Here is an 11,988-nt window from a genome sequence, read left to right on the forward strand (position 1 = left end):
CAATCCTACTAAAGATATAAATACTAAAATAAAAAAGACAGCTGGACACTAACAAGCAGTACTCAAGCAAGAGCACATTTAAGAAGCTACACTTCATATTTTTGATCTGTTATGTTGCATTTGTGCATTTATACTAACCTCTTTTAGTCTGGTTATTTATTCTTTTTCCTGTTCTTATAGTCTTTCATATTATATAGAGCACTTTAAATTGTTGCTGTCTAAATAAACTTGACTGAATATGTGTTTCTGCTAATGAAGGAGTACTAGTTAATAATAGTTATCATTAGATTCTATGAAGAGACCAAAAGCAGCATGTTGGTCCCCAATCCTACTAAAGATATAAATACTATAAATACTAAAATACACTACTACACTTCATATTTTTTATCTTTTACAGTATGTTGCATTTGTGCTCTATTATGTAGTGGTCTATACATTTATACTGACCTCTTTTAGTCTTGTTATTTATTCTTTTTCCTCTTCTTATAGTCTGTCGTATTATATAAAGCACTTTAAATATTTCCTTGTGTATGAATTGTGCTGTCTAAATAAATTTGACTTGAACTATTTTCAGTTATAAATGAATACTAGCTGCATCAGGATGGTGTATGTAGTGTTAGAATATAATACAATGTGTGTGTTTCTGGTAATAAAGGAATACTGGTTAATAATAGTGATCATTAGTTTATTGATGGTTTTGCTCTTTTTGTGGGATTTGTTAACAGAAAAGAAAAAAATAGACATTTCCATCAGACTTTAATATAAAATCTTGAAGAGCTTTTCTTGTCATCTATCTATGACATATAAATATAAATCAGTGTTTCTATAGAAGGTATTTTAGTTCTTACGTTCAGTGTTTCATTTTAAATCTGAAGGTTGTGACACATTATCTTCCATTGTGTTTGTTTCCTTTTTATTTGCTCTTGCCTCTATATGCAATACTGTATAGGTAGCGTCTCGTGGGCATCCTCGGGTGTTTGACACTTAAATAAAAGTATTCAATTAAATTCATCTACACACACACACACACACACACACACACACACAGAGGAATCTACTAACAAACATATATATTAGGATAAAAAAAGAGAGATGATGCCTCATAGTGTTGCAGCTCCACTCGACTCATTATGGTACACACACACACACACACACACACACACACACACAAACACACACCTCCCTTTCTTATCTACCATAACAACCACACTAAAACACCTTCCCTCCGACACACACACACACACACACACCTTCTCTCAATCTTCTACCCACTTACACTCTCAGCACCCACCTACTACTTCTTTCTTCCAAATCGCACACACACACCCACACACCATCTCTCAATCTCCTACCCGATTACACCCGCACGCTAAAACCCCTTTTTGCACACCTCCTCCCCAACACGCACACACACGCACACGCTCACACACACACACACACACACACACACACCTCCTCTCCATCTCCTACCTTCCCTAAAACCTTTTTTCGTTTCCTCTGACACACACATACACACGCACACACCAACTCTCTTTTTGTCAACCACTAACCCCCCTTTACCCCCCCCCCCCTCCCTCCTCCTCCTCCCAGTAATCTGGCTGGCCCGTGGCCTCCTCTCCCTCGCTCCACTGTTCTGTGTGATAGAATATCGATCGGTTTGCCTCGGCTTGGCGTGGAGCAGGAGGAGGGGGGCGGGCGTAGGGCTATAGGGAGTGTGTGTGTGTGTGTGTGTGAGTGAGAGCGTGTGTGTGTGTGTGTGTGTGTGTGTGTGTTGAAGTGGGGGGCAGTGGTCAGACATGCTCCAAGGTTGTTTCCACAGCAACAGCAGGATAGGTCAGAGGGTTGCCATGGCGCCTAGGTCGCAGGGTCATGGGGATGGTCCTGGTGGGCTCTTGTTCGTGTGTGTGTGTGTGTGTGTGTGTGTGTGTTAATAGGAAGGGAGGGGGCGGGCGGGTGGAGGAGAGAGAGAAGTGTCCAGTCCAGCTATATTGGTGTGTTAATAATGAATGGTGTTGTATGTGGTCGCTGTCTCTCTCTCCCTCCCTCCATCTCTGTCTCTTTCTTCTCTCTGTGTGTCTGTGTGTGTGTGTGTGTGTGTATGTATGTGTGTGTGTGTGTGTGTGTATGTGTGTGTGTGTGTGTGTGTGTGTGTGTGTGTATGTGGCAACAATATATGAAGCAGTGTAACATCAACTGGATACGAGACCAGTTTATTTATTTAAAAAATAAACTTTAATGACATCGTGAAGTGCTTTCAAAGCTGTGACGGTTGCATACATTTTGATTAAAAACTGCATTTATCACATTTGTGTTTCAGACAGAACACACACACATATATACATATATCTTACAAGTGAAAAGCAGGTGTAAACTTAAAATTGAAATGTTGAGTGCAATTAAATGTACAACAAGATCCTATATGGATATTATTTTATATTAATATGTCCATTGGATACATTCCCCACACACAGTAACAATATCTTTAAATCAATAAGAAATGCAGACATACTCAAGACTTAGCCTTTCTTTTCCTCTCACTCTTTTATCTTACACATTCATCCATGTAAGGATTATTTAACTACATTTATCTGGAGGCTGTTGTGACTCTGAGCTTTGAATCATGCAAAAAAGTCTGATTTGACTTGTGTATGTTACTGCTTCTGGATATTAAGCAAACGTTTTGGGGAGGCTCTTTGTAAATGAAAGGTTTTCATGATTTAAGCTTAAGGTATGTAGTGGAGGGAGAGAGGGAGAATATTTAACATTCTTTCATCCCTTTTGTTAATTTAGAAAAGCCACAAAAAAGGCCTAAGAATCCCAAATTAATTATATTTCACTATAAAAAACACATTTTATCAGATTGCAGTGGAAGTGTAATATAAAACTAACATCAAATGTGTGCAAACATCACATGCAGGTGACATTCAAGTGCAAATTCAACATCTAAACACATTTTCGACCGCGCTACAATCCATCTCCAGCTCCCTTATGTGTCATTTAATTGCAAATCACAAAAGTCCAGCCCTGTTGTCATGGCAGAAACAGCTACGCAGTGTTTAATTGAACCTGTTCGACGGGCGCTGAGGTTGTTTCCTCTTCCTCTCCCCTTTGCGGTGCTGAATCGGTGTTCGTCGTCGTCGTCACCACCGGCGTCTTCGTCACAAATACTCCAATGACAACGGCAACAACTTCAGGACACACAAAGAAGGAAAAGACAGGTAAGATTTTCTGGCCCCAGTGTCACCAAACCAAAAGCTGTGTGATGGGTTACTACTCGTATTAATATAGAAACACCTCAATAATCATGTAATCCAATACAAACACTAGCTTCTGAACTTATTTGTGATCAAAAGATTATCTATAATGTTCATATTTGCTGAGGTAACAGAGGTGCGGCAACGTTTGTGGCCTCACACTATATTTATACAAGGAGTGGCACAGAATAACAGTAACACTTGACACTTATATATATCGTCCAGGTCAGATTTGAGAGCAGTAAAAACACAAATATCTTCTTTTTTTTCCAGCTAGGAATTTCATGACTTTTCCTAAAGTGACCCAGAATATACAAAAATGTTAATATTCCCATTTCTGTATATGGCATTCAGAGTTTAATTTGCCCTGTATTTATTCAGAAAGAAAAACAAATCACCATACTTCAGTCAGTAACATTCATTTCAAATATAATGGTTATGTTCTCCTGTTTTAGGCAACACATATAGAGTGATTGTGAATGTTTTTCCCTCAATGATAAATTATTGTATAACCTAAAAAATACACTCTCTCTGCTCTCCGAATGAAGAATAGAAATTTAGGATCAAGGCTAATTATGAGTCAGCATATGATAGAAACCAATTCAACAATCCCTCTGAAAAATGTTTTCAAGCCTAAATCAGTTTGACACAGTTTTAATAATATTTTCATCTATTTATTTGATTATGTTCAAATTGCTTCGTCCTAATTTCAACGCAGAGCATGAAACTGATGTGCTGCTCAGAGAGTTTATAGCTACTGTTAATGTTCAACTCTTGTCCCTCGTTGGGCTTTTATATATAAAGTTATAAAGGTCATGGCAGTGCTGTTGTATTGGACTGGATTAGACTGTACAGGTGTTCATGATATCTGTGTGTACGCCACTTCTTTTCTGTTGTGTCTAGTATAACAGAGGAGGCTTCGCTGTTTAGGAAGGGTGAAAAATGTTGCCAGCCTGTGGTTCAGAATACAAATTCACATCCTGCTTGACTTATCTGGTCAAAAGCACCTTAGTACCAAGATTTCCATTTTTTAGATTTTAAGCCAGTGGACCAAATAGGATCTTAAAGTCACAAGGCGCCCGTGCAAAGCCAATCTCTCAGCGCTACAGACCCCGAGCCCCTTCCCCTCCAATATCCTGCATTACTACTGCAGGGTTATCAAACACTCCCTGTGCAGCTTGGATGGCTACGTCTGTGTGACTGATGTCAGCCACATTTCCGTGCCACTGTTACTATCTCCTCTGATGTGTGTTTAAGAAAACTTTGTGGCAGGGAATAAATACAAATCCAGGTTTAAACGGCATAAGACAGGACCTCACCAAATATCGCTAGTACCATTGTGGCCCTCTCCCCAAACGGCCATGTTTGATCCTTAAAAATACTCGAAATAATTGATGCTGGAGGAGAAGAAGAAGAAGAAGAAGAAGAAGAAGAAAAGTGAATCATTTTTTAGTAATAGTTCCTTAAAATTAAATAATCTAATAGCATCATGTAAATACTCATTTTAAATCACCATCCCATGATAAATACTCACCACCTGTAAAAAACGGTCCAAAACAGAGTATACTGTGAAAGAGAGAAGAAAGAAACAGACATGTATTAATTTAAATAAGGTACATTTAACTCAGCTGTATAGGATATGACTGACAGCATTGAGTGTGTAAAATCATAAAATACACTGTAAGGTAGAATAAAAATGAATCTTCAACCATTAGATAATCAAGAAATATACTGTGTCTGTTTGTTTGGGTTTTTTCTCAAATGTACATCATACACATGCTGATGCTTTGATCACTGTGATTGTAAAACTGAGCATCTTTGTTTTTCTCTGGACAAAATAAGCCATTTGATCATATTAACTTTCATTCAGGGTAACTGCAGACTACGGATGACCTAAAAAAAAATCAATTGTCAAACATTAACTCATATTTGCAGCATTGCTCTGTAATATCAATATCATGAGGGTGTGACTCTTACAATCAAGATTGAAATGAAAATGATTGCCTCTTGTTTAGACGTCATCCTCTAATATTTTAATTCCTATAGCTGCATAACTGTTCGTGATGTAAGTGATCAATATAATCCAGTTACTTTACTTCAATGCAACATAAAAGACGATGGCGAAGAAGAAGAACATCAGCCTGCGGACGAATTTGGCGTCCGGGTTTTGTGTAGATGGAGAGTTGCAGTTCCGCCTTTTGGCCACGCGGTGGTACTCTAAGACATCCGGCTGCGGCAGAGACCTGCGTAGAGGTAGAGATCAGCCTGCTGTGTTCAAATCAAAGTTTTCACGTCTGATGGTTTCACTTATGTTAAAGACAAGTCAGAAGAAAGAAAAAAAATCACAGCTTTATGAAGTAGTTTCAAACACTTTGGTTTTAGTTTCATTCCCGTGAATTAACCATGACAACTGAGATGATTACCGACATTTTAGAGGCGCTCATGAACACATCTGTATCTGAAGGTATAAGTTTACCAAATAGCTGCAAGGCCAACCATATAAATGTTGTAGCTGTTTAATAGAGAAGTGTTTAGTCGACGTACAGTACCTTTGGTCATCATGTTGCTCCACTTCTAGATCTCCTGTCTCATCTAAAGTCATTTCCACACTCATCGTACGATCGTCCCGTTAATTATCTTTTAATCTTTAGATACTTTCTTTTTTGCAGGTGAAACTTCTGTATGCCTCCTGCAGACGTGCTTTTCCGCCAGATAATTTCCTTATTGCGGTTTGCTGTCTGACGAGAAGTGTCCGCCCACTTGGTACAGTAGGAGGAGAAAATACGACAATCAGAGCAAGTTATAGTCTGATGCCCAACAGAAAGAAATGAGTTCACGTAAGCGTCTCAACCTCCTCATGACTTCTCACTTTGACACTACTCTTAGACGCAAACTTTGAATTGATTTCATGGGCAGCTTTCTTCAGATAGGCCGAGACACAACGTTGATAGGAATGTTTATAACCTATATATTATTAACATATATAATAATTAAACCGGTGTCTGATGCAATAAGCTGTAGCACTGACAGGATTTTAGTGAAGTCATGAGTTTATTGAATAGCCTACAAAACTTACAAAACAATACAAAACATTCACTTTTAATCACTCGTGTCTGGTCTAAAACATCAATAGCGCCTCCTCGTGTCAAAGATATGTCTCTCATTGGCTTCTTAATAAAAATAATTGGGTTAAATGGATAGTTTATTTATCTTGTTTGAGGTTTTCTAGTTAATTAATAATCTCTCATTCATTCACACAGACACTCTTGATTGAACTTGACCACACTGACACTGTGCTGCTTTTATACCTCAGACACGTGGAGGCTGAGTACATTGATAGAAAGTCTATGACAACTGTAGGAAAACAGGTGTATTTATACAATTACTGAGAAACTCAAAACAGCTTCAGTTTCAGGGCCTGCTTTTGTAAATGCTGACTCACTGTCTGCTGTGGAAAAAAAGAGCTGAAGGATCAGGTCGACAATATTTCAAGTCTGTATTAAAACAGTCCAATGCTGATATGAACACTGAAAAAAGGTTGTGTAATCATTCATCCTGTTCATACTGGCTTTTTAAAAGAATAAATGTGCTTTTGTTGTGTTGGGGACCAAAACCCTCGGTTAAGTCATGTAAAATTCCCTTTTTCTGTTTCTGTGGACAGTGTTGGACCAAAAGTGGGAATTGTTTCTAAAAAAAAAAGAAATGTATCCACTTGATTTGACTCAGTTGGATGAATGAAGCTTCATTTTATCTTCAGATTAACTTTGAAATACATTTTTGCACAGAAAGATGATATGTAGATGCATTATGAAGAGATTATTGCAATGGTCATTATGAACAGGAGGAATTATTACAGCAAGAGAAAACAACATTTCAGTGTTCATTTGGGTCCTTACTGTTGTTTTAAGACATACATAAAAAAACACACCAGCAAACACGAGTCATCATCTCAGGTTCGAGTCCAGCTGGGAACTTTTCCTTCTTGTCATTCCCTATATCTCGCTCCCCAGTCCTTTCCTGTCATCTCTCTGCTACTGGCTGTTTTCAGTATTATATATTTCAAGTATTCATATTATTCACATTATAATTCCACATAAATAACGGGCATAGTGTGCTGTCATTTACTTTCTTTTTAACAAGAAGCTCAAGTAAGAACTTCTAACTGTGATGCAGGACCTTGATCATAGTGTGTTATTATCTATACTGTCTATCTGTAGTCTATAGTGTCTGACTTATAGTATAGTATAGGCAAGGCAAGTTTATTTGTTCCACATTTCAGACAAGGCGAGTGGTTTATATATAAAATACTCCCTAATTTAATTGGATGTATGTATGATTCGTCTAAATTTGGATAAAAATGTAACTATAAATGTGCAGTAAATGAAGTAAAATGAGGAAAACATTCTAGTTTTTATGATCCAGGGCAGCTTTCTTTGGTGATCAATTATTTATCAGGAGTTTCACAGAACAACCAAACACAGCAAGCAGAATGATGACAATATAAGAAAATAATAAAGGTGGGAGAAAAAGTAAAAGAGAGAGAAACAAACCAACAAACAAACAAACAAAAGGGGATTGGAGCACTCCTAGACATTATGACGTTCATTACCATACATGAACTCAAAACACAATGTTCCTTAATGGCAGTATAGACATTTCAGCCTTGTTTAACCTTGCAGTGCAACACTCAAAGGTTCACAACTTTCCTGAGATTTATGAGCCACTACTTCTTTTTTTGTTAAATCAGGAGAAAACCTAAACTATATAATAGATTTTTTTTTTTTTTTTTTTTTTTTTGGTGTGGCTGTAAACTCAGAAAAAGTGAGAGTATTACTGTTACCTATTAAACCTGCAGGGCTGGGTCTATAATGTAATACAATCATAGTAACTCAGCCTTTAGTGGGATTAACACTTAACACATTTTAAAACACATGCACGAATATTCCCGGTGGCGTTACCAGAGCAGAGAGGTTATAGTCTGACTAGTTTTATAGCATCTGTGTGGCGTAGACGATACCATACATTTAATCAACCCACCAAATCAAATCTGTAAAGGCTGACTTTATTCTTCCATACAGAGGTGTGAATACAGAGGTTTTTCCTCATACTTGTCCAGCTTATGTCTTTTTTTTCCTTCTGCTGTGGTCTGTTGTCTCCTTTAACGATGATTACATTGTCTGTTTCTCTCTCTCACTCTCTCTCTCTCTCTCCTGTATTTTTTATTCTGTTTTTTTTTTGTGACCTTAATATAACTTTTATTAGATGGGAGAGAAATCACTTTCCCAGATGCTGAAGCGCTGTCTGCCATGAGCTGAGCCTCATCACCTGCTGCTGCTGCTGCTGCTGCTACACACACACATGCACACACACACACACACACACACATGTCACCCCTCCCCACCCCCCCACCCTCCTCTTTTTCTGGTTGCAGTCTCAACTCCATCACCATGGAAACAGCTAAGATGCCGAGTGCAGGAGAGGTAAAGGGTGTGCGTTTTGTGATAGAGAGTGCATGTGTGAGAGAGAAAGAGAGAAAGAGAAGGTATAGAAAAATCTGAAGGACGCATATACCTTAAAGGTGAGTGTGTTTTATTGACACTGTTTCTGAATAGGCTACCTGTCCACACACACACACACACACACACACACACACACACACAAACTTGACACTGTTTAGTTATTAAACTGATTTCCGCATCATTTTTCTTTTCCTCCAGTCAGAAAGCGTTCACTTCCTCCGACTCTTCTTCCTTTCTTTTCTGGACCTTTTTTGACCTCTGTTTTGACGCCTTCTTCTTCCTCTCTTCTTTGTGTCCTCTCTGCCTCTCTGACACTAACCCCGACCCTTTCAGAAGTAAAGCGCACACTCCAAAAAGAACCTTACATTACAATGAGAGCCTATATTTGTTTACCATCAGAGACCCCCGGAGGGAATCAAACACCCTTAAAAAAAAAAAAACGCCTGACTGTTAACGCCACACACTCCTCTCTCTCTTTCTCCCTCTCTCTCTCTCTCTCTCACCTGCTTTCTCTCTATGTCTCCCAGCCTTTCTCCCTCCTTTTCTTCTCTCCTCTAAAAAAGCCAGATGGGCCGGAGCTCCTTTTATTCTTGAGGCCCGGTGCACGTGCCGAGGACACAGGGCCTCACAACGTTTAATTCTCCAGCTTTATAGACGCCTCCTTCTTTTAACCCCCCGTGACCAACACCATCACCCACATCCTCCCTCCTCTCACTTTCTTTCTGTTTTCTGTCCTTCCTTTTGGCCCCCCCTCCCTCCTCTATTCTACTCCATTATCTCCTCTTCAGTTTCATTCTGCTCTTCCCTGCTTTGATCTGTTTGGGGTTTTTTTTTGTTGTTGCAGTTTTCTGTCCTATCTTGATCTTTTTCTCTCTTTTTTAAAAAATGTTATATCCAATCTGCTCTTTCTAGTACAGTGGTATTTATGTTCTTCTGCTCTTCTCAGCTAAATTCTACATTACTCTTTGCACTTCTTAAAATAAAACTCTTATTGCATTGCAGGACAGGAGCTATTCTGGACTTATATCACATCATTTTACAACAATTGCCCCCCCCCCCCTTTGTTGTGAATGTGTATTCAATAAATGAGTTGGTAGTCCCCTACTAGCCAATATATTTAGGCCAGATGTGTAATGATAGATAGATAGATGGAGAGCAGAGGAGCTACTGATGGTTCTTGTGGGTTTTGCCGACTGTTTACAAGGTCAAGAATGAACTTTTACTCTTATTTTTTAATATGCCAGAAAACCTTTGAAATGCATGCATATTGAGGCTGAAATATAAGCTGCATTACACTTAATAAACTGATTATTCTGGTGGTAAAATGCAAGATATTCAATTCATTATCACTATCTTTCCCTTGTTTACTAAGAAAAACCTTCAAACCTGCACAGAAAGTTGAATAATGCTTATGTTCAGCTTCACTTTCCTTTCAAATTCAAACCAGGTGCATGTAAAAAAAAAAAAAAAAACTTCATGTGTGGCAAAGCAACAAACACAAGCATGTTCACTTCCCAGCCAAAAAGCAAATATGACAGTAGATCTTCATTTGTATTTTTCAGGAGGTGAAGATGCAGGGTGGAGGCTGAATGCTGCCTGCAGGCTTGTTTGACCTCCTCTTCCCCTCTTACAAAGCCACTGAACCTGACACAGAGATGATTTTCACACACTGCCCAGAGTCAAAGGGACTGATGTGCACAAACAGCCTTTTAATTGGCTGAGCTGCTGTGTAACTAGGGTTTAATTAGGTTAATTGGTTAAATGGTGGGAGGAAAAAATAGAGCAACAGGCCTGGAGTTGTTTTTTTCTTTTCTTTTCCAATACATTTCAGTTACAGTATTTATTTTCCCTTAATCTTAAATATGTGTCCAGTATTAATCTGAATATGTATCAAACAAGCATTTATCAGAGAGCATTATTTCACTACTCTGCAAAATCCTCTCATCTTTTTTTTTTACCAACTTCCGGCTCAGCATAAATAGTTTCCTCTTCTTATTTTAGCCCCACGTTGCCCTCCAAACCAGGTCATCCTAAAGGAAACGGGATTATTTAGTGCTGCCTGAGCCTAATTGTTATTGAATGTGGACAGTATTTATTCGGGATTATTCGGGTTAACGTGGAAATAATGAGGTGGCCGATCTCTAGGCGGTCGGAGAGAAATCGATGAACACACTGAGTTAATTATGAGAAATCAATTAAACGGAAGGAGAAAGGGGTGCTTTTAGAGAAACACCCTGCCGGACACAGACACGAGCTGGGGATGTCTTCTTGTTGCTTCCTGCTTACTGAAATACTTCATTTCCTTTTCTATATATACAGGTGACTCCTATCATCATCATCATCATGTTGTTTAATGATGCTGATTTGTCTTTTATATATACGCACGTGACAACAACTGACATCAAACAAAAGCATTATCTCTCTCTCTTTGCTGGTTTCTGAGTCTCATCCTGCAGACAGAAATCCATCCGTGACATATGTTTGCTTTTTCCTCCCAAAACTCAGAGGTTGCAGGTAAATTAATGGAAATCCTATCGGTCAGGGATGTGCACACACCACCATCAGCATCAACACACACACACACACACACACACACGCAAGTACAGGTCAATGGGATTTTCACCCTGATCTTGAGTCGTAGGGTAAACACACCCGGCCCAAAAAAAATCTGCTCCCTCATGTGAACCCTGCATGGAGACACGCTCGTTATATGAGTCATTATTGATCCCTCTAATACACCTATAATTCCCGATCAATAAATCGCACAGGCTGTACTCACTTCGGTTCGTCTGAACATAGGCAACACGTTTGTTTCATGCTCCAAAACTCTCTTAACTTGAGCCTAAATATATAATTGAAATCTGTTCAAATGTGAGAATACTTTGATTATTTTCAATATAATCTGCAAATTAGTTCATGAATTAACTTCTTATTAGATCTTTTTTTGCTGTTCTTGCAGCTGCAACAAGCTATTTTACCCACTGAAGTTATTCATGAATGGAAATAAAAATAAAAATGACATTACTTAAATAATAAATAATATAATAAAATGTTTTAATTCTACTATCATCCAGCAGTGATATCAGGACATAGTCACGTTTTTTTTATGTAATCTGATCGACGTGGATTGAGCAGATCAATGGAAACAATTAAGCAAGTTTTCTTTACAATTTCATTCACAACTAATATGAATGAATGGAAATCGGTAACTGTAC

At 38.4% G+C, this 11,988-nt stretch overlaps 1 long non-coding RNA gene across 1 annotated transcript; it reads right to left on the minus strand.

Annotated features, from left to right (window-relative positions):
* Positions 1–2,965: 2,965 nt before the first annotated feature.
* LOC128374144 (uncharacterized) lies at positions 2,966–5,424 on the minus strand. The gene is made up of 4 exons (XR_008322966.1): positions 5,351–5,424; positions 4,789–4,820; positions 4,574–4,651; positions 2,966–3,188 (listed from the first exon to the last, which is right to left on the minus strand). It is a non-coding gene; the product is annotated as an uncharacterized LOC128374144 (long non-coding RNA).
* Between the last annotated feature and the right edge of the window lie 6,564 nt (positions 5,425–11,988).

Source organism: Scomber japonicus, chromosome 15 (assembly GCF_027409825.1).
Source record: "Scomber japonicus isolate fScoJap1 chromosome 15, fScoJap1.pri, whole genome shotgun sequence".
NCBI classification, from domain to species: Eukaryota; Metazoa; Chordata; class Actinopteri; order Scombriformes; family Scombridae; genus Scomber; species Scomber japonicus.